Source organism: Diadema antillarum, unplaced genomic scaffold, assembly GCF_040938485.1.
Source record: "Diadema antillarum isolate AM-2024a unplaced genomic scaffold, OU_Dant_1.0 seq00000536_RagTag, whole genome shotgun sequence".
NCBI lineage: Eukaryota > Metazoa > Echinodermata > Echinoidea > Diadematoida > Diadematidae > Diadema > Diadema antillarum.
The window spans coordinates 100,001-121,726 of record NW_027271485.1 but is presented as its reverse complement, the minus strand read 5'-3'; the positions used below and the strand labels follow the sequence as shown (position 1 = coordinate 121,726).

Sequence of the window (21,726 nt, the reverse complement as noted above, 5' to 3'; positions counted from 1 at the left end):
TTTGTGGAATCATTCATGAGGTAACAGTCGTTCCTTTGTAAACCCTCGAGGAAGTTTTATTGGAAGAATGTTCTTCTTGCTAAGAGTGAGCATGCTATAAACATTATGGCATGCATTGTAATTTTGTGGTTTCCTGTAGCTCCTTTGGTATATTTTTATCTTGTTCTTACATTGATTTTTACGCGCCTAGGATTAGTTTTTCATTGGGCGGCGATGATCATGAAGAAGAAGGAGAAGGAGAAGAAAAAGAAAAAGAAAAAGAAGGAGAAGGAGAAGAATAAGAAAAAGAAAAAGAAGAAGAGGAGGAGGAGGAAGACGAAGAAATGGTGATGATAATGATGATGATGATGATGATGATGATGATGGTGATGATGATGATGTTACCCGTGTTTATTATGATTATGATTATTACTTTTATCATTATCAGTATCATCGTCATCATAATTCGTCGTCGTCGTAGCAGTAGTAGTACATTTTGTTGTAGTAGTAGTAGTAGTAGTAGAGGCAACAGTATTATTATCATCCATAGTTTTATTTCTACATGGCCATTATCATACGTATTATCTCCATAACAATTGCATTTAATGCCATTCTGTTGGTTTCGCTATACTGCATTTATGAAATCGATCCCTCGTGCATGGTTAGGCTCAACTGACTCACAGCAATCAGCTACCTCCATCGTGCCTTGCGAAAGACGTAGTCCAACATACCGAGTCATTTTCTCAGCATTCACCGCGGACCACTCCCTTTAACTGATTAGGACTTCTTTTGGACGTTTTCGCAATTCCCAAGAAGCTTTGTGTGCATAATGGCATTTGATCACGTAAAAAGCAGGATAAATTCAGCTCAAACCACTGCCTCGCTCTTCAATGAAAAGTGAAAGTACATCGTATTTCTCGTATTTCACTCTGGATCCTCCTAAGGGAAACTTACCCAAAACAGTTAACGGACGTATAGCTTCAGGCAACGCTCAAAATATCAGGAAAACACGCAGTGAAAGTTTAGGAAAATTAGGACAACCTGTTTTTAAAGTTCACTGTAGTACAATGATACATAGGGAAAAATGAGAGAGAGAGAGAAAAAAAAAAAACCATTGCTTCATTTGTATCACTCTAGCTCCTCCAGAAGATACGAGAATAATATTTTCTGGATATATCTTATTTAAGTACAATAAACAGTACGATACACAGTGTGTATAATCACACTTTTCGTTAAAAACTATCAAATATCATTCTATTTAACCATTTTAACATCCAGGATTAGTACAGAATTCTCATGTAGGGAGGGTCCGAATAATCCAAGATTGCGTTGATGTAACTGTACTTCATCAAAAAGTATTGAACAGCTAAAGACCGGAAATCAGCCACACAAACAGGGTATAAACAGATAAACCTTGCTGGACATTCAAAATATCTTCTTTATTCCGAGTAATTCTGTGTATAAGGATTTCTTTTTTTTTACTGTTAATTAACTGATATGATCAAAGTGTTCAAGGAATTGTACTTCTCCCTGTAGGCGTGACACCATGATACACTTTGCAGTTGTCACACTTGTTTTGTTTTTTTCCTTTGGCTGATCCGCAACTTAATGCATATCGGAGTGCAATCATGGTCTATGTGGAACGATGGTTACAGCGATCAAAACGTGGTTTTTATCCCATACCATCTTCTCTTTGACGTCTTGAGTAGCCCTTCATCATTCCAACATTCGTTCTACAGCTCTTCCATTCGTGATACAGTAGTATTGAAAATGGTGATGGTTGTAATGATCTTGATGATATTACTTATCATACTATTTCTGCACTATATACTAGTGATAATAATATTAATAGTAATAATAATAATAATAATAATGATAATAATAAGAATAATAATCATATTATCATTATTATAATTATAATATGATAAAAATAATAAAAATAACGATAAGAATATTAATCATAAGTAGCCTAATTACATTTGATATGTGATATACTAATCAATAGTTATACTCATAAAATGATAATAGCAGTTATTACCATCTTTGTGACCGTCATCATCAATGCTAATATAATTTCGGTTACCAAACTGCATGTTTCGTAAATTTACATATTTCTAAAATGTCTAAAGGTTTAGTGTTTCTAACGTGTTTCGTCTTTTCACGAAATGGTGATAAAGGTCAAAATCACATAGCTTGGAAACAAGATATGATGATAGAGTATTACAATACTCAAGCAGGATTATGATTTAAGTGTTTTAATGCTGTTTTATATCTTTTGTTGTTCAATGTTGTTGTCATTGTTCTTCTTGTTGTTAGTGTTGTTAACTTTATTTCATCACGTTTAACCTCTCCACTACAAAGTGGTATAGCATTGCTAGATCATCACTTGACTTACGTAGACAACTTTTGTTCCTTATATCATTCGGTATATAGTTACTATATCTTGAATACTTATACCTCAACTTCATGGTAATTTTTGTCTCTTTTGGTTTCCCTCTGGCAATATCATAACACCAGTGACAAATCTATGGTAGCCCTATACCTGTAATAATCAAACAAGCTTGTATTAAATGGATGGTACATTTTTGGTTGAGATGGGACTTTAGGTTTCCAACGTTTTTCATGATGATTTTTTTTAGATAATGAGAAACCTCAATGGAGTGATGTGAGCGTGCGCCTCACAGGCAGCCCTCCAAGTCTGCTCCAGTAGTTGTGTCTCTTTACTTGGATATTTTTACTGATTACGTTCTACTGGACCCACTAGTGTATTTGTGGCATTGCATGGATTTGACTGGACCCTTTTTGACGAACATCTTGACGTGGTTTGCTAGCATTTCCAGAATCAAGTTTTGGCTCTACATGACATGGAGTGGTGCATAGTGGTGTACGAGGTGACATCTTGCCTGTAGGTAGAGACCATGTTGCTTTCATGTCCACCCAACCTTGAACTCTATTGACTTCCATGTCCTGTGCTCCGTGAATTTACAGTGGGACAATGGAGTTTCTCAAGCACATCACTCTAGTCCTTATTGTCCTGTACTGTGGACACAATAGCGGTGGAATCTGCAGTGACCTAGATGGCTATCACGGTATTCTCAACCCCACACTACACAACTTTCTGCATTCACGTCGCAAGATCTGTGGATCTCGTATTTTGTACTACGCCAACGCAGAAATAACGTTTCAACTTATCTTACAATGTGGTGACATTGAGCAAAACCCGGGTCCTGCCAACTCAGCTGAGAAACGCGACATCAAAAGGAATGCTTTGCTGGTCAGTACACAATGTGGACAGAGTATTTTTTCCTGTACGTCTCTGCATGACCAGAATTACCTTTTGAAATGCCGCCTTTCTGTCAATGATGTCAGCTTCTGGACACATAATGGAATGAATGCACATATTCCATATGGACCACTACCCGATAAGGCATGGAATGTTGTATGTGAACTGGGAATAAATGCAAATTAACGTACACATCGAGGTAAGCGAGCAGGTAAGAGGAAGCAACGGAAGATAAGTGTCATTATTACCCCTGAACATGATAGAAAGTGACACTTTGGCAGACAGGGAGTCAATATGCATAATTTACGTCAACCTAAACCAGCAACGATACAGGCACCGGTGTCGCCATCACCGATTGTCTTCAATGCCAGGTCACTCAATAACAAGATCGATGACCTTGAAGCTACGTTGCGATCTCAGCACAAGGATGTTCCGTTAATAGCTGTTACTGAGACATGGTTTTCTATGGACAAATCTGCATCTGCATGTTAACTCCCTGGATACAACCTGTTTCATCGAGATCGCCCCGATCGTCCTGGTGGGGGAGTTTGTTTATATGTCCGCAATGATCTATCTGCAACAGAAGTTTTCATTGATTGTGTCCCTGTCTACCTTGAAGTACTATGGATGAAACTACAATCCTCCAGTCAGTTCCGGTTGCGCAATCACATCTACGTTGCTGTTGTGTACTCACCGCCGCGATCGGAACATAGAGAGGAGCTCTGTAACCACCTGATTGACACTGTTGATTCTATCAGAGCAGCGTCAGACAGTGCTTCGTTACTCATTACCGGTGATTTCAACGATCTCGATGCGTCACCCTTGGAGCAACATACCGCACTGGTCCAGATTGTCACGAACCCAACAAGGGGAACTGCAATACTGGACAAGATCTTCACTGACATTGCCTGTGAGTACCATGAGCCAGTTATATGTGCTCCTATTGCCAACAGTGACCACTCACTTATTTCTCTCAAGTCTATTCATGATCATGCCTGCCGCCAATCTGTTCAATTTACCTATCGACCTTACCGAGATTCCGCTGTCAGATCCTTCGGGCATTGGGTAACTGAGATGGACTGGTCAGTTATCAATACCCTACCTGATGTCGACACCAAAGTTGACTTTTTCCGACAACTTCTTTCTGACCAGTATAGATCCCATTTCCACAGAGTGACTGTCAAACGTAGAATAGCTGATAAAGCATGGATGACCAACACCATTCGTTCCCTCATTTCAGCTCGTAATTCTGCCTTCAAGTGTGGGGACATGTCACTCTACAAGAACTTGAGAAACGATGTCCAAAGGAAAATCAAAATAGCTAAACGGCTTTTCTACTGCAAAAAAGTCCAACAATTAAAAGAGACCGAACCAGGGAAATGGCATAAACAGATCAGAAGTCTTTCTGGCCTTAAAAAGCGACCTCAGTTTGAAATAGATCCTGATATCTCTCGTCTTATAACTGCCAATCGTTTGAACACTTACTTTGCCGACATCTGTAGACAGCTTATCAGTTGCAACTTCTCGGAGCTACCGGCCTATCTCCAAGCTTGGCCTCCCCCAACCATAGAGCGACGAGATGTCTACAACCGACTTCGGCGTCTGAATGCATCCAAGGCTGGCCATCCATCTGACTTGCCCATACGCCTGCTGAAGGAATTTGCCTACGAATTATCAATTCCTTTGACAAATCTGTTCAACGAATGCCTTACTTCTGGGTATTTTCCTGATACCTGGAAAACAGCATCCGTATGCCCGGTGCCTAAGACAACTCCAGTTGTTGAGTTCAGTCAACTTCGTCCTATCTCGATCACTCCGATAATAGCTCGCATCTTTGAGGGTTTCCTCGCGCAATGGGTTGTGTCTGATATCGCGCATGTAATCGATCCTCGTCAGTTTGGAAACATGAAAGGCAGCTCAGTATGCCATTACCTGATAAGCATGCTTGATACAATCTACAAAGGCCTTGACAAACCAGGTCACTACGCCGATCTTTGTGCCATTGATTTTACAAAAGCTTTCGACTTAGTTGACCATACGACAGCTGTTAGAAAGATGATCGATCTTGAAGTGAACCCATCGATTATTCCTACAATCTGCAGCTTCCTGCTCGCAGACGGTGCTCTACAAGGGAACTACGTCATCTTCGGAATCACTAACGTGCGGAGTCCCCCAAGGGACAAAACTTGGCACGATTATCTTTCTGATCATGGTCAATGACCTCGCCCTGACAGCGGACAATAGATGGAAATATGTCGACGACCTGAGCATAGTCGAAATCTCTCACAAAGCCGGCCACAACAATTTGCAATCTCATATTGAATCTGTTTGTGAATGGAGCAATGCTAATTACATAAAACCCAAGCCTGAAAAATGCAAATTGATGCACTTCACCTTCTTGCGTAATCATGTCCCCCCTCCGGTCATTACTATTGGAAACAACCAGATTGAAGTCGTATCCTCCATGCGCATTCTTGGCGTTACCATCCGATCAGACCTGAGATGGGATAGTCAAGTACGGGAAATGATCTCGTGCGCCTCTCGGAGACTTTACATTTTGTGCTCACTCAGGAGAAACGGAGTTACCCATAATGATCTGTTGTTTGTGTACACCGTGTATATCCGCCCCCTTCTTGAATTTGCTGCCCCAGTGTGGTGCACCAACCTGACTCATGAGCAGTCACAAGCGTTGGAAAAGGTGCAGAGGAGAGCTCTCCGCCTCATCAGTTACCCCTTATATCTCCCCTATAATGATGCTCTCCGCGATATGAACATCGAGTCATTGTCTGAAAGAAGGAGTTCCCTTCTCACTAGTTTTGGAAAATCCCTCCTTCGCTCTACCCGTCACCGTGACATGCTTCCTCCTCAGCGTTCCCAACTCATAACTCGTAGCCTTAGGAACTCGTTAAATATCGACATCCCCCGAACCAGAACACAACGTTTCAGAAACTCAACAATCCCCTGCTTAGTGAGGCTACTCAATGGCTTGTAGACTTTTCTACTCATCAATGTGCAATATTCCTGACCTTTTGTAAAGTATTTTCTTGGTGTTTTTGATAGTAAATTTCATGCGTATTTTGTTCATGTCCAAAAGGTCAAGGTCAATTTGAAGTGCATATCTCTGCCCATCAATGATTCTCTTGAGAGTTTTGAGGGCGTGGGGTCAAAGGTCAAGGGTCAAGGGTCAGGCTGGATGCTATAAGTTTGTTGTTTGGTGCTGATTTTTTTCTCTCTTTTATGTTTTGATGCATGGATTTGTGATAGGTTCGGTGTAAGTTGAAACTTTTTGGATTTTTAGATATTTTATGTTTTATTTAATAATTTGGATGTTCATTGATTTGGACTTGGTGGGTGGGGGATGGGAAGCACTCAATACCTTTGTGATAAATACACTGTTTTTGTTTTAATGTTTTGTCAATTGTGTTGAAATATTGTTTTATATTTGAGATGTGCTTTAGACTTGCTTTGAGAACCACATGTTGTGCCATAACGGCGCCTTGAGTTTGTTTACATTCATATGATTGTGTTTATGATGCGTATCGATAATTAAGCTCAATTATTTTATTGTTCAGAAATTTAATTACTCCCTGCTCAGTTCAGTTACTCAATGATTTTTACAATCATTTGTTTCTTTACATGTGCAATATTTTTCAGTATTCGTACTCCATTACTGATGATTTTAATACATGCATTTTTATTGAGGGTTAAGAGGTCAAAGGTTAGAATCAACGAAAAAGAAAATATTTATGCATGTACTGTTTGTTGATAATCTCCATGGGAATTTTAGGGTCTTGGTTCAAAATTCAGGGATTTGAGGCCGGGTTAAAATATCTATTTTTTATCTTTGTGTACAGTGTTTCCGTCATATCGTTTGTACAGTGTTTCCGTCATTTCGATTCATATCGATAGCCAATTTCACAAATATATCTATTTATTTTGTACAATGTTGTTTTTCTGTTTTAATTGTAAAATGAACAATTTCAGCTAATGAGCTGCATGTTCTTTTTTATTGTCAATAAACCTCCATTGAATTGAATTGAATTGAACTGAATTGAACCTCGTATGAATTATGAAAGAGCATATAATTCTAAGAGGAATTTCAAGTTTATTTGATAAAAACTGGCATGGAAATGGCTGAGATATCCAAAACAAAGCGATCCTGATAAAAGGTGGGACCCACCTTTTATTTGGATCACTTTGTTTTACTTTGTTTTTTGATATCTCAGCCATTTCCAAACCTCTTAGAATTATATGCTCTTTCATAATAAACCCGATTCATAAGAGGTTTCTCAGTATCTCACAAAAATATTGTTTATAAAGCTGAATCCTCACCTCAACCAATATTCTATATCACATTTCTTGCTTTCTTTGGTAGCTTAAATATTACACAGTCTTTTACTATTTGTCCATTCGTGTTTATGTTTAGTGTAAGTATTCAGATGTTAACTTTTTGTTACTTTGATGCATCATCTTCATTTGAGAAATGAAAATGAAAAATTAAATGAGATTATCAGAACTATGGAACTATTTGATATAGAGGATACGGTTTCTCCTCGTTGGGTCTACTTCAGTGAAGATTTTAGTTCAGTATATTGGAAACATATCCTCGAAAGGTTTGTACCACGCCCGATAAAACGGTGTTACATTATGTCATACAATTGTATTCACGTCTCGCGATGAAATTTCAAGGATTTTTAGATTTGGAATCACGCATTATCATGCAGCTACCGCTTACCTCCCTGGTCCATGCGATGCATGAACTTCTATCGTGTAGGTAAATGTAGATTTGCATCTGAAAAAAAGGAAGCAGCATAATGTAGATTTGCGTCTGAAAAAGGGAAGCATGCAGCATTATACACGGTGTATTCTATAAAGGGCAAAGAGTCAGCAATGCTGACATTGCGGAGGCGATGAATGTAGTCATATCGGCGGACCTTCGCTGCACTTACGAAATGAGTAATGGCGTCCATGCTTTTCACGCTATACTGTCAAACAAAAACAAAGAAAAAAAAGAAAACCAAGATCAAACAGAAGGGAGACATAAAAGAGAGAAAGATATAATCAGGGAGAGGAAGAGAGTAGATATTGGCCTTATTGGGTGTTTTTTTTTTTCTCTCAGAATGTTCCATTTTCATTCGAAAGCGAGGTACCCTTTTGATGAAATGATTCAGTCGGGATTTCATTATGTGTTGAGATAATTTGAATTTCAAAGCAAAACAGGATAATAGGCAATTTTTTGAGGCCCACGCATATATGAATTTCTTAGCCCTAATGAAACATGCATGGGTTTGCAATATCCATTATTAACATAAACTCGTGGAACAGAAAAAAAAATGCTCGATAAATCATTTTCATACAATGACAATTTTGACTTAAACTTAAAGTATAGATAATGATCTAGATAACATGCCGAAAAGACAGAGATAGAAAGATTAAAGAAAAAATGTAAATGCAGTCCGCTACTTCTTTTACAACTTATGGAACAGAGCTATACAGCCATCAGACATCCACACAAAATAAGTGCACTTTGTATCCTACTATTTCTGCAATACTGCTCAAGTTTCTGCATAATTACGTCCGACTTCTCATATCAGGGCATTGTTTTCTACTGATTGTTCGCTACTTCCTTTATAAACATGATAAATGTGCTAAAGTGAACGACTGGAAAGGGAAAAAAACTTAATGCCATAGCCACTTTAAAAGAGCAGGCAGATGATTTATGCAAATAGCCTCCACTTTGATGTTGCCATTTGAAAGGAAATGTGTGCCTTTCTCAATAGAACCTTGGCTGTCCCATCTGAGATCACCTGACCTTGTTTCGTCTGATTTGGTCGGCTCCCAAATTCGGACTTGGCGGAGGCGCCTTTAAGCGCAAGAGACAACGTTCTATTTTACCCATCGCCAGCCACCAATAAGCCTAATGCTGCTGTTGATTAATTGACTTTTCGACTGAGCAATCGAATACATTGAAAATGGGGACATTGTCGGCCAGCTCCGTCATTGCCGTGCAGGCAAATGTTGAAAGGGAACGAAGGATATCAGCATCATTCAATATCGGGTGAAGAAAACATTAATTATGAAATGCGAACGCCTGTATGAACAGCTACTGTATCGTCTGGTTGCAGCGCACCGCGGTGTTTTGAAAGTATGTGAGTAAGTGGCACAGGTGGTAAGAGAACTATACTGAGCATGTGAATGTTTGTGTGAGTGTGAGTGTGCGTGTGTGAGTCTTTGCCTGTGTCTGATATGCCTGTGTCTGTGTTTAGGTCTGTACTAGTATCTGAGCCTGTGCACTCACTTACAGCACACTCACTTTGTGTGTCTGTGTCTGTGTTTGTGTTTGTGTATGTATTTGAGTCTGGTGTGCTTACTACTAAAGGGGAAATCCAGTCCAAATATAAGTTAGTCTGATGAAAAAGAGTAAAGTCTTATGAGTTCAACAATAAAAAAATCGGATGAAAAATAAGTAAGTTATGACATTTTGAGGTTTTGTTAATTTCTGCAAAACAGTTCTTGTACAGTGGATATAGATATGCAAATGAGTGAACTAACCATGTCGTACCCTCACAATTTTTCATTGATCGTGTACCAAAAAAAAAATGACAAAAAGTCAATGTTTTCGTCATTGAAGAGTGTGAAACATGATGTTATTCCTGATTCAATAACTTCAGAATAGTGATCAGTTAGATATACCAGGATTTGAGCCTCTGGCATAATTGTGCATGAATGAAAAACTTGAAATTTCAAAATTTTATGTACAAACTATATGGCAAGTTTTGAGGGGACGATACGCTCACATTGGCATTTGCATATTTATATTGACCGTTCAAGAACTGTTTCCTGAAAAATTAGCGGAACTTCGAAACATCATAACTTCCTTATTTTTCACCCGATTTCGATCGAAATTTTACCTTTGAATTCGGAATATGTTACTCTTTCTTATTAGATTAACTCATATTTGGACTGGATTTTTTTCCCGTAAAGCTAACTCACGTCCAGTGTCTGTTTCTGTTTCAGTGTTTGTGTCTATATGAGCGTGTGTGCTCACTACAGCTAACTCACTTTCTGTGTCTGTCTCTGTTTGTGTCTGTATCTCAGGAGCCTGTCTGCATGCTAACTACAGCGATCTCATTCCGTGTGTCTAGTTATACATGGTCACACATTTTGTGTGTCTGTGGGTCTGTGTTTGTGTCTGTATCTTAGTCTGTGCGCTTACTAAGGCAATTCACTTCGTCTGTCTGTTTCGTGTTTGTGTCTATGGGAGTGTTTGTTCACTATCAGCTAAACTTCTGTGTCTGTGTTTGTGTCTGTATCTGAGCCTATTTGTATGCTCACTACAGCTAACTCATTCCGTGTGTCTGTGTCTGAGTCTGTGTCTCTGTGTCTGTATCTTAGCCTGTGCACTTACTAAAGCTAATTCACTTTGTTTGTCTGTTCCTGTGTCTGTGTCTGTGTCTGTTTCTGAGCCTGATGTGTACTCACACTACAGCAAAACTCACTTCGTGTGTCTGTGTCTGTGTCTGTGTTTGTGTTGGTGTTGGTGTCTGTATCTGAGCCTTGAGTCCTTACTGTTAAAGCTAACTCACGTAGTGTGTCTGTTTCCGTTTCTATGTCTGTTTCTGTGTTTGTATCTGAGCGTGTGTGCTCACTACAGATAACTCACTTTATGTGTCTGTGTCTCTGTGTCTGTGTCTGAGCCTGTTTGCATGCTAACTACAGCTATCTTATCATATGTGTCTGTGTCTGTGTATCTGTCTTTGTGTCTGTCAGAGTCCGCGTATGTACATGACCACTATAGCTAACTCATTTTGTGTCTGTGTCTGTTTGTGTCTGTATCTTAGCCTATGTGCTTACTAAGGCAACTCATTGTCTGTCTGTATCTGGGTCTGTCTGTTTCGTGTTTGTGTCTATCTGAGTGTGTTTGTTCACTATAATATACACAGCTAAAGTCTGTGTGCTTACTACAGCTAACTCATTTTCTGTGTCTGTGTCTGTGTCTGTGTTTGTGTCTGTGTCTGTGTCTGTATCTGTGCCTGTGTGCTCACTCAGCTAGCTCATTTGTGTGTAAGTGTATTTGTGCTTGTATTGTGTTTGTGTCTGCATGTGAGCATGTTTGCTCACTACAGCTGACCCATTTTGTGTGTCTGTTCCTGTGTCTGTGTCTGTGTCTGTAACAACCGTATCTGAGCTTATGTGCTCAATACAGCCAAATCATTTCATGTGTCTGTACGTTTGTGTCTGTATCTGAGCGTGTGCATGCTCACTATTAATCATTGTGTGTGTGTGTCTGTATGTGTGTGTCATGTGTATCATGCCTTGAAATAATCCCACGGATCATCCAAGGAATTCCCGTGATGAGGACCAAATATCAACCGTGTATTTCTGATTTTTGTTTGTTTGTTTGTTTTGGACCCTAGAGACTAAACATCTGACGAAATGGATCCAGCGAATATTGCGCTCTGTGTGCACACCACAGGATGTCATGCAGTGACCAAGTTGTAGCTTGATAATTATACAGGCCCTACTTGAGTAACACAACTTATGCGCATGCGTGCGCAGTGAAGTTGCCGCCTGCAAACATAATGTTCCAAAGGTGTAAAATGCTTTAAGCACCACGACCTGTGGAAGTAGGATGGTCTAAGATGGGTCGAAGCATGTCAGTCTGGCTTTCTAAATAAATCATGAGAATGTAAATACGCTTCATGTCAACATTATGTTATACTATTGTACCACGACGTGCTGAAATCAAGAAACTCACAAGATGAAGTCCAAACCCTATAGAGCACATTGCATTCATTGTGAAATGATGTTTAGAAATGGGTCCAAGTTGGCGCATCAGAAACATCGAAAAATAAACTGAAAATTCGCGCGTGCCCAGTCACACAAAGTATAAACCAATATGACAAATTTCCGTTTCCCTTTACACGTCGTCGATTTTGAAGTAACAGGGAAACTTCCAAGCATGGAGCTAGTCCAAGCATGTAGGGACTTCTCTACTCGTGTGGAAACTGTGAACACGACCAGCTCAATGAATGTGCAGGGACTTGAGTGAGGCTTGTGAGAGCACACGAGACAAATTGCTGATGAATCTAACTTACCTTTATAGTCCAGTGTCCCCTAAATTGAATCTGAATTATTGATTTGGCGGTGCCTCCGGTCTTACATCTGGAGAGCTCTTCCGGTTTCCTCCGTATGTACATTAACCTGATTTCAGAAGGACAAGAGAAAAAGAATGGCGGGTGAGATGGAATGGAACACCCATATCGACCAACAGAACTGGAGGTTTGAATTTCAACAAAATTTCATTAAAGAAAGTCCTCTACGGTGACGGTGACAAACAAACGCTACGAATGACTACAACAGAACACAAACTTACTTTTGAGCAGTATACGTTAAGATATCAATGTATCCATGAACGAGCTAAATAAATGAATATACATACATAATATATATATATATATACATATATATATATATACATATATTATTTATATATATAGATAGATATAACACGTGAAGTTGGCTTGACCACGTACGTGATGGGTGCTGACGAAGACGTGTAAAAGGGTCAAAAGCTTGGCATCATAAAGGCAATAAGTAAACTACTGCAACGTACACTAGCTCTTCCTTCGTCACGACCACCTATATGATTATATGTGTGTATATATATATATATATATATATATATATATGTGTGTGTGTGTGTGTGTGTGTGTGTGTGCATACATATATTCATTCATTTATTCAAAGTATAGTCATAATTCCAAACCATTTGTAACACTTCGTTGCGTCATAAGAACAGGAGTTTTGTTCCATTTTTTCGAAAGAAAAACATTGCACTTAAAGAATAGACTGACTTTCTAACAAAGTTGATTATTCAATTCAGCTTACATTTGTCAAATAGACCTCTTTGGTTTTTAAACACTGAGTGTAAATTATGTCGCTATAAACTGTGTGGCTTCCAAAATAAGAACATGAAAAAGAATAGAGGATTCGATGGGTTATGCAGTGAGCCAGGTGCATTGCGACTTCAGTGCATAAATCAACTATTGTTAGGCATACTGAAGCCCCCAAGTTTTGGCTGAATAATAGATATTAACGTAAAAAGCAGCATCCGAACCGAACAGGTCTTGAGGCAAATAGGCCAATTGCTTTATTGTTTGGCTGACATTTCCCTAAAAATGGTCATAGAGACACGTACTGATAGCGGTGGATACAACGATTCGTTACGCCCTACTCCGCCCTATTTTCAAGGCGAGACAACAAACGAAAGACCCTATTTCACCGTCGACATTCCAATCGAAGCGGATCTCTGATTATGGGGGCACAGGTAAGATGATCCTGGTATTTAAGCAAAAAACTGGGTCAATCTTTCAGTCAGTCTCTCCGTTTATAAATTAATGACAGAATGCGGCTAACTTCGTCGTTGCTATAGCAACGCCACCCTAGCATCTGACCTGAGACAGTTCTTATACCCTGGAGCTACAACACAGTGGCGCACACTCGCATAGCATCGTGATCTCCCTATAGCGCGTCATACCTACGCGTCAATCCAACGCAACAAAATTTGTTTGATTATTCATTCCACCACACGGGTGTGGTTTCAGCTTCACTGACAAATTTCGTGAGAAATCACTTTTCCACAGCCATCATCCAGTCCTTCACTCGTCTTGACACTCAATGAAACTTTACAAAAGTATATTGTCTTCGAGTTTGAGTCTTACATCCTCTCGGGGCCAAAATGCCTTCTCCAGGTGTAGTGCCACGTGGCAGAATTTGTTGTGGAGCCCTATCACCCTTGACCCATCAAGTTCTATAGGAATATGTTGGTGCGTAAATTAATGCATCTAGTTCGTTCTTTCGAAGGTTTGCTAATCCGAAAATGAAATAAGGTTTCTTATTCCGAAAATGAAGCAAATGCAATATAATAAAGGTTCGTTATTCCGAAGGTTCGTAATCTGAAAACGATATAACGTTCGTTCGGAATAACGAATATCACCCAGATTATCATCCTGTCCTCATTGGATTGTTAAAGCATTTTCCACAATCCATGTGTAGGCGAAAGATTAGATGGGACCGGCTGAAGTTAAGTCACTCAATCTGCACAATCTGGCTCCAATATATGCATCAGTAATAAATTTGAAATTTGAAATTCTGCAACCGACACAAACGATTCATTTTCAACAACTGATAATGGGGTTAAACGAAAAGATATATATATATATATATATATATATATATATATATATATATATATATATATATATATAAAGATGGAGCACAAAACCACACAAATGTGGATTCTGAGAGTTGATGAGTTAAACATTTTTGAAAATGTAACTATTTGAATGAGAAGACATCAGCTGGTTCCACTTGGCGATTCAATTACCAATTGCACAATACAATCACTCACGCCTTCCAATACATTATATGTTATTTGGACATATTGACGTTGTACAATCGATACTTAAAGGACCCTCTTCACATTGTATAATGGGATAATCAAGAGATCGTAGTGTATGACAAAGAAGGTAATTATAATTTGATGTCATTTAATTGCATTTTGTCGACAGCAGACTTTAAAAATTTATGGCGATTACTGTCGAACAGCCGAGGGAGCGATCAAACACAAAACCTTTTATGGCGAAGTCATTTTGATCAAATTCAACTTTGATTTCGCTGTCAAACAGACGATTGAATGAAAATAAAGGATTCCCAGCACCTCATTTGTCTGGCACCGCAGTATAATGAGGAGTGTTTAATTAACTTTCGTAATAATTATGCTTCATGTCTGCCCAAGGGGGAGCATGGCGGATTATTGGCGACGCCTCGTTCATTGTCGTTAGTGGAACCAAGTATTCATTCGTTACAAATCTCATCTTAGGGGCCAATCAAATACATAAACTCTGACAGAGTCTGATCGATGATACCGATTAAAACAACAGGCATGGTAAAACACAATGACAAACATGGGGACAATTACATTTACAACTATCCCCAAGAGTACATCGATTCGCGCATATTAAAGCGAGGTCTACGCACACTCCCTGCCACCTCCGTGGCACGAAATAAATAAAGGATTCCATCGGAGTTGGCTTAGCTATACAGCTCGAGTGCGGCACGCATGTTTGGGTTTGCTTGTTTATCTGTTTGTTTTTCGTTGTTGCTATCTCTTGCCAAAGCAGGCAAGTCGTTCACCCTCGTATCAGAAACAAAAACAAAACAAAATATGAACTTCCGGAAAGAAACGCAACAACTGGTGCTCCGTTTTAGTGCGTTGCTGTATTCCATTTCATTTCATTCTTTCACAGGTCCTCTTGTATAAATCAACAGAGCTGGGCCTTTTAGTTCAAGTGGTTTTACAAGGCATTATTGATATTCTTGTCAACCCATGGCCCAATAATGTGTGTTTACGTGATTGCATGCATGATTGTGCGCGTGCGTGTATCAAAATAATACAGCTCTTCTTCTGTTGTTCCACAATAAGAAACTTTTTCACAATTTACACATTATAATTCGAAGTTAAAACATTGTGTTGTTTGCCACTCAGTTTTGTTTGAGTGTAAGTGTATGTGTGTGATCATGCATTTAATCATTTATCTATTTTGTATCAGTTCATTCATTTGTGTATTTACTTGCTCTTTCGTCTCTTCATCAGTATTGAGTGAAAGGTCGTTTATAGGGAGAATCACTCCATCGTATCGATGCACCGCACTTTAGTATCGATCAGTGACTATAAACTTTGGTCACTCTCCACGCTTTAGCCATTATCCAGACCCCGCTCGGTGCCTGGACATGGACAAGATGGACAGTTTGGGGTTTTCCGGTACAAAAAAAAAAAAAACCCGCTCTTTTGTGGTTATCACCGTTCTTCACGCAACAGATAAAAAACGCTGTAGGATGTGTGTGTAAACATGGTAAAGTGTCCAATTATATGGGAGTGCCTTTATAAAAACCCTTATGTGGGGAGATCGCGTTACGGAGCGGCGCGCTTCAAGTTCAATGACGATGGGATTTCATTTGCCGAGATCACAGCTGGTTTCGTTTGCTTTGCTCGTCCTTGGAGTCGGAGCAAATGGAAAGAGCGTTCCCATTATGCAGAAGGAAAATATCAATAGACCGAAGGGACTTGTACTGAACACACTCAACACAGCAGGAGAAATAATTCGACTTGTCCATCACGCAGCATTGCCACACACAGGTTTCGTACATTTCCCATCAACGTCTCACACTGGTCATACTCCATAACGAAACGTGTTACAAATACAGTCCGACCTCTCCTATCCGGCCTCCCTTCATCTGGATCTCTCCATTATCCGGATGTGATCTCAGCATGATTTATTTTTCTCAATCTAATGATTACAGGAAAAGGGTAATTTCAAACTCGAACAAAATTCCTGCACAAACTCACATGAATTACATTATATTTTTAACATAATGATCATACATTCACATCTAATTTTCATCTAAATAACATGCACTAAGACATTCACTACCCCCCCCCCCCCCCGAATCACTGCAAGAACGTGGACATAGAACTTTTCATCAAATCAAGGCTCGGTGCAGGCGATCGTTCTTCGGCAGCTGCGATTTGGCCGGATACGGGAGACTCAATGTCATTTGAATGACATTGAGTCTCCCGTATCCGGCCAAATCCCCATCCGGATTAGCACCAGTCCCGATAGGAGAGTTGGACTGTACATTTTTAAATCGCTGGGTTTGGCGTCTCAAGTTAATCAACTCGTTTCACTTCAGTCCTTAAAGTTTGCTGGGGGCTAGCTCTCATTTTTTTTTAACTCAGCTCAAAGGTTCCTATATAAGGATTACGATTTCATCACACACAACCCACACTTGTTTTGTGGATTCTGTTTTGTAAATCACCTTTGCCTATACCACAGCTACATACTTTTCATTCAACTTCTACCGCTGACTTTACTTTTTTATGAATTAATTTCCCCATCTTATTTCAGAGCTGTTGTTGTTGTTGTTGTTGTTGTTGTTGTTGTTGTTTTGGTACGATAAAGTGATGGGACTGGCTATTAATTGTCCATATAATTCACAGCTGTGAAACCTTGAGATCTACACTAAGGCCTACTAGCAAGCTATAAGTATAAGCATGGCGTTAAGTAGGAATGCGTGCTATTCTTATATAGAAAGGTTGCTGGCAACAAATGTAAATTGATGTCAGCAGCAACAACAACAAACAGATACCCGCATCTCACAGCATATAAAGATCTAGGTGAATGACGAAACGTATTTATTTTTATCTTCAATTCTTATTAGGCAACATCAGACAAAAACTAAAGAGATCAAGTACATGATTATAAAAAAAGGAAAAAGGAAAAAATGATAAAGCAGCTTACAATAATAAATGTTTTACAAACATAATCGTAGTACAAGTATACTATATCGAGTGGAACCACGTTATATAATGACGAAATATGACGAATATATAATGACGAATATATAATGACGAATTTAAGACATAAACAAAATTGACAAATGATAACATCGAACAAGTGAACATATAAAGCAATAGAAGATAACATGAATCAATATCGATCAAATTCCATAGAAATATATGAGTATATAAGACCAAATATCAGTTGCAAATGTAAATTTGTATGATGAATAAATTAATAAATGGGAAAAACATTAAAAAACATATTAATAAGTATGTGAACAATCGCTCCTATTCTTTCCGATGCTACTCCCCCCCCCCCCCCCTCCGTATTCTCACTACATAAATATTAGTTGTGTTTTATTGATATTGGCACTGATAAATCTCATGTCAAATCATTATTATCAATCATAATACGTTGTACACGCTGCAAAACTCGTTTCTTTTTTATTGTGAGGCTTGCTTTAGCAGCTGAAGTTCACTGTCATTCAGGGCCACTACATTTGATATGTGTGAATGAACGCATTATATTTAGGTTGATGTAACATTGCTTTCGTGGTGCGACAATTCAAAGAATAATAATAATATGATACACTTATACATTACAAAGAAAAATCGGTCATCCTGTACTCAGATATTTCCCTTAGGTTAGTAGGACACGACCTTTTTATATCTGTATTCATGTGCCACTTGGGAAATTGAGAGAGATTGCAGAGCAGAAAATAAAACGGAAAACAAGATTGACAGGAAAAACAGACGAGATTCAGGGGGAAGGAAGTAGAAAGGGGCGAAAGGGCAAGGGAGCGGGGTAAAGAACTAACCTGGGAACGAACGAAATATCAAACTCACATAAAACAAAACAAAAAGAAAGAAAATCACCTCTTTTTGACAATATTGAGGAGTTGGATTTTCCAGACTATGTTTACAAGTTGTTAAGTGTTTTTACGCTGAGGAATGTCCCATATTATTCATCACACACACAAATCCCCCAGAAGGTGAGAGAGAGAGAGAGAGACACACACACACACACACACACACACACACACACACACACACACACACACACATACACGTGACACGCACACATCCCGGTATAGCGGTATTTGCTTTCTTCTTTTTGTTTTTCATCTTTCAGTGGGTGCGGGTTAAAATTATACATTAAAAATATATATGCTTATTCCAAATCCGCACCTTCTCCTTTTGGCGTAAATATTATGGGGACCAAGACCTCTGAAGCAGTAAATTATTCCCTCACGGTTGGAATATACTTGTAACGTTCCCAACAAATCACTAGTCCGCTACCTAGCCTCTCTTCCACACTAAGACATGATTGCTACCACTAAATGCCTACCCATGCACTCGAGAAGTATTTTATCATATCAAGTCCCAGGGACCATAGCTTTGGAGATATCTAGATTCTCAATATTTCCCACAGATTTGACTCATATCAACTGAGCACAAGCAAGATTTGCATGTAAATAGTAATTAGAAAAGTTAAAAAAAAAAACCACGAATAAAAAACAAAGTTTTCTGCAACAAGACAGATTTGGGACACACATGTATTATAATGAACACCAGAACAGAGTGTATGTACAATGTATGTAACAATGTGAATAGATTTCGGTTGAAAGGTTCGAATCGTTCATGACAAGTGAACGAATGTGGAGGGGGTAGAAAATACCATTAAATATTATAAATATTAAATATTACGTTTCCATTAACAAAAAGAAAAAATATTTCAAATGTTTGACATTTCGTAATGACAGTGGCTGATCCTACAGGCAGCCATAATGTCATAACTAACACAAGTAAAGTTGGGTCTAATTAATCATACTATGTCTAAGGAGGACGACATTATTTTTCCAAGCACTTGAACACATTCATACACCGGCCTCTTGACAGTAGCTTGGCTGGAACGATAATATTAAAAGGAAAACAAATACAAAAACGAAAACAATTGTGCCATTGTTAAAGAATGAGGTATATGAGAGATAGAAAAATCAAAAGAGGTTTTATAATGTCATCAATTACGTCAACAAAATGTAATCAGAAATGTCAGAAACGTCAACAGTTTATAAAAATTCGGACCGCACCCCCTTACCGCCCCCCCCCCCCCCAAAAAAAAGAAGACAGTCGTGCAATGTCAAAATTCACGCGACTTTTCGAGACCGCGCTATATTTCTCAAAATAAAATCGAAGTACATAAACCACAGACTATGCAGGAAGCAAGGACGCCGTCACTTCATCTAATTTGCATATGAGTGTTGGCAAATATCCCTGTATAAACGATGAAACCTGAGAGAGACACTTTGAAGTTCCTACAGCTTTCATATTCTGTGTTCAAGCTTAGAGAAACTTTTACCATTCCGTTTGGTAGATATTATTGCAATCATCAATTGATTTGTTCTTTTTCTCTCTTTTTAGGGGGGGGGGAGTGATTTTGAAGTACTTATTATTGGCCTGCTTCATTTTATCCGGCTCCCATAAGTGGTCTTCCTGAAGGCTGGCACTGTAGGCATTTTTCAGCCTTTTCGTAAACTGATGCGCTTTATTTAATTGGATGGGGCGCTGATGGGGGAACGACAGCCCGACGACTCGGGGGCGAGTCTGAGCTCATCACGCTCCGCAGGGCATCCGAGTAAACATCCCCCCCCCCCCCCCCCTCCTCCGTGTCTCCTGTGAAGCTGCTGGGAACCATGGGGAGAAGGAGAGGCCGGGGGAAGGAAGGGGAAGGGGAGGTGGAGGGAAGTCGGGAAAGCTCATGGCAACAAGACGATATTATAACAAGATATTATTTATTGTGGTTTGCTGATTTGTTAGTCGGATGCGCGCAGCGCGTTTTTTTTTTCAGGAAGCCTGTAAAGTGTAAGGCGAAGGCGCGGAACAAAAAGAATATATTGAAACAGCCGGGAAAATTGATCTCGATGCGATGTGGCATCCAAGGACCCTGCTGGAATGATTGGGGAAACAAATCATACGCGGATGACAGGGTAAATGATCTGAAGTGTTGCGGCCGGAGTGAAATATGAGGGATTGATGCTAGCACACGAAATGCTCCGATCTTTATGGGCACGTGTTGTCTGCAAGTCGACAGGTGGAGAGAATATGCCTTTATTATTCGAATAGTTTCTGGGGGGGGGGGAATCATGCAACGAAATTTGAGTTCTAATATCCATAGTTTTCTGCGTCATTCCTCTCTCTCTCCCTCTCTCTCTCTATCTGTTTCTCTATCTATTCATCTATTTATATACGTAGGGCATATCTCTTACATATGCGCACTCATATAATACTTTCTTCATCTCTCTCTATATAAACTTCTATCTATATCTCTTGTCTCCCTAGCAATATATTATTTTTACAATCTGATCATTTTAACTGATCTTAAAAGGCCACTATTTAATATGTGAGAAGTGATTTTAAAAAAGTTCGAATTATCATATTTGGAGCTTATATGTATACAGTTCAATTGTATCAACAACAAAAAACCCACTTTACCGTACAAAATTTTCACAATAAAGCCGCAAATTAAAAGGAGATATCACTAATTTTCTCAATAAAACCCTCATGTTGACGGTTTATTCTAGAAACGGTTTTTAATAAACTATTGTGCACATTTTGTGTAATAAACATGTTAAACAACACTTAACATTGTCTATACTGACTAACGTTTTCATGTTAGTTATTTCGATCCCTAACTCTCATTTAAGAATTATCGTTAAGAACTATTGTGAAGCACTAGAAGCTGTTTTTTTTTAATTCATCTGCAAATGTTAGCAAGGGGCTCTGAAGTAATAAAATTTGATTGATATATTATGTAAGTATTATTTTTGTTAAGTATTTTACTTACGCTGGTACATTCCTTGCTTGATTCAGTGCAGAACAACAGACCTTCAGGCCACGTTTTACCATGCACGCAACACATCTTTGCAGTCGCCACTTTCTTATGAACAGTCTGACAGTACACTACAGTTTGTGAGCGGGAAATAAATATCTTAATATATGGACAGGTTTGACAACATAATTGTGGTTTTGATATAATATTAAAACTCGTCTCCTAAGGAGG

General features: G+C 39.0%; 1 protein-coding gene across 1 annotated transcript in view; it reads right to left on the bottom strand.

Annotated features, from left to right (window-relative positions):
• Positions 1-21,726, bottom strand: part of LOC139734643 (soluble guanylate cyclase gcy-31-like) — a 212,028-nt gene that overhangs the window by 145,804 nt on the left and 44,498 nt on the right. Inside the window, exon 2 of the mRNA XM_071645429.1 lies at positions 12,361-12,466. The gene's annotated coding sequence lies outside the window, so the exon portion shown is untranslated. The remainder of the gene's footprint in view (positions 1-12,360; positions 12,467-21,726) is intronic.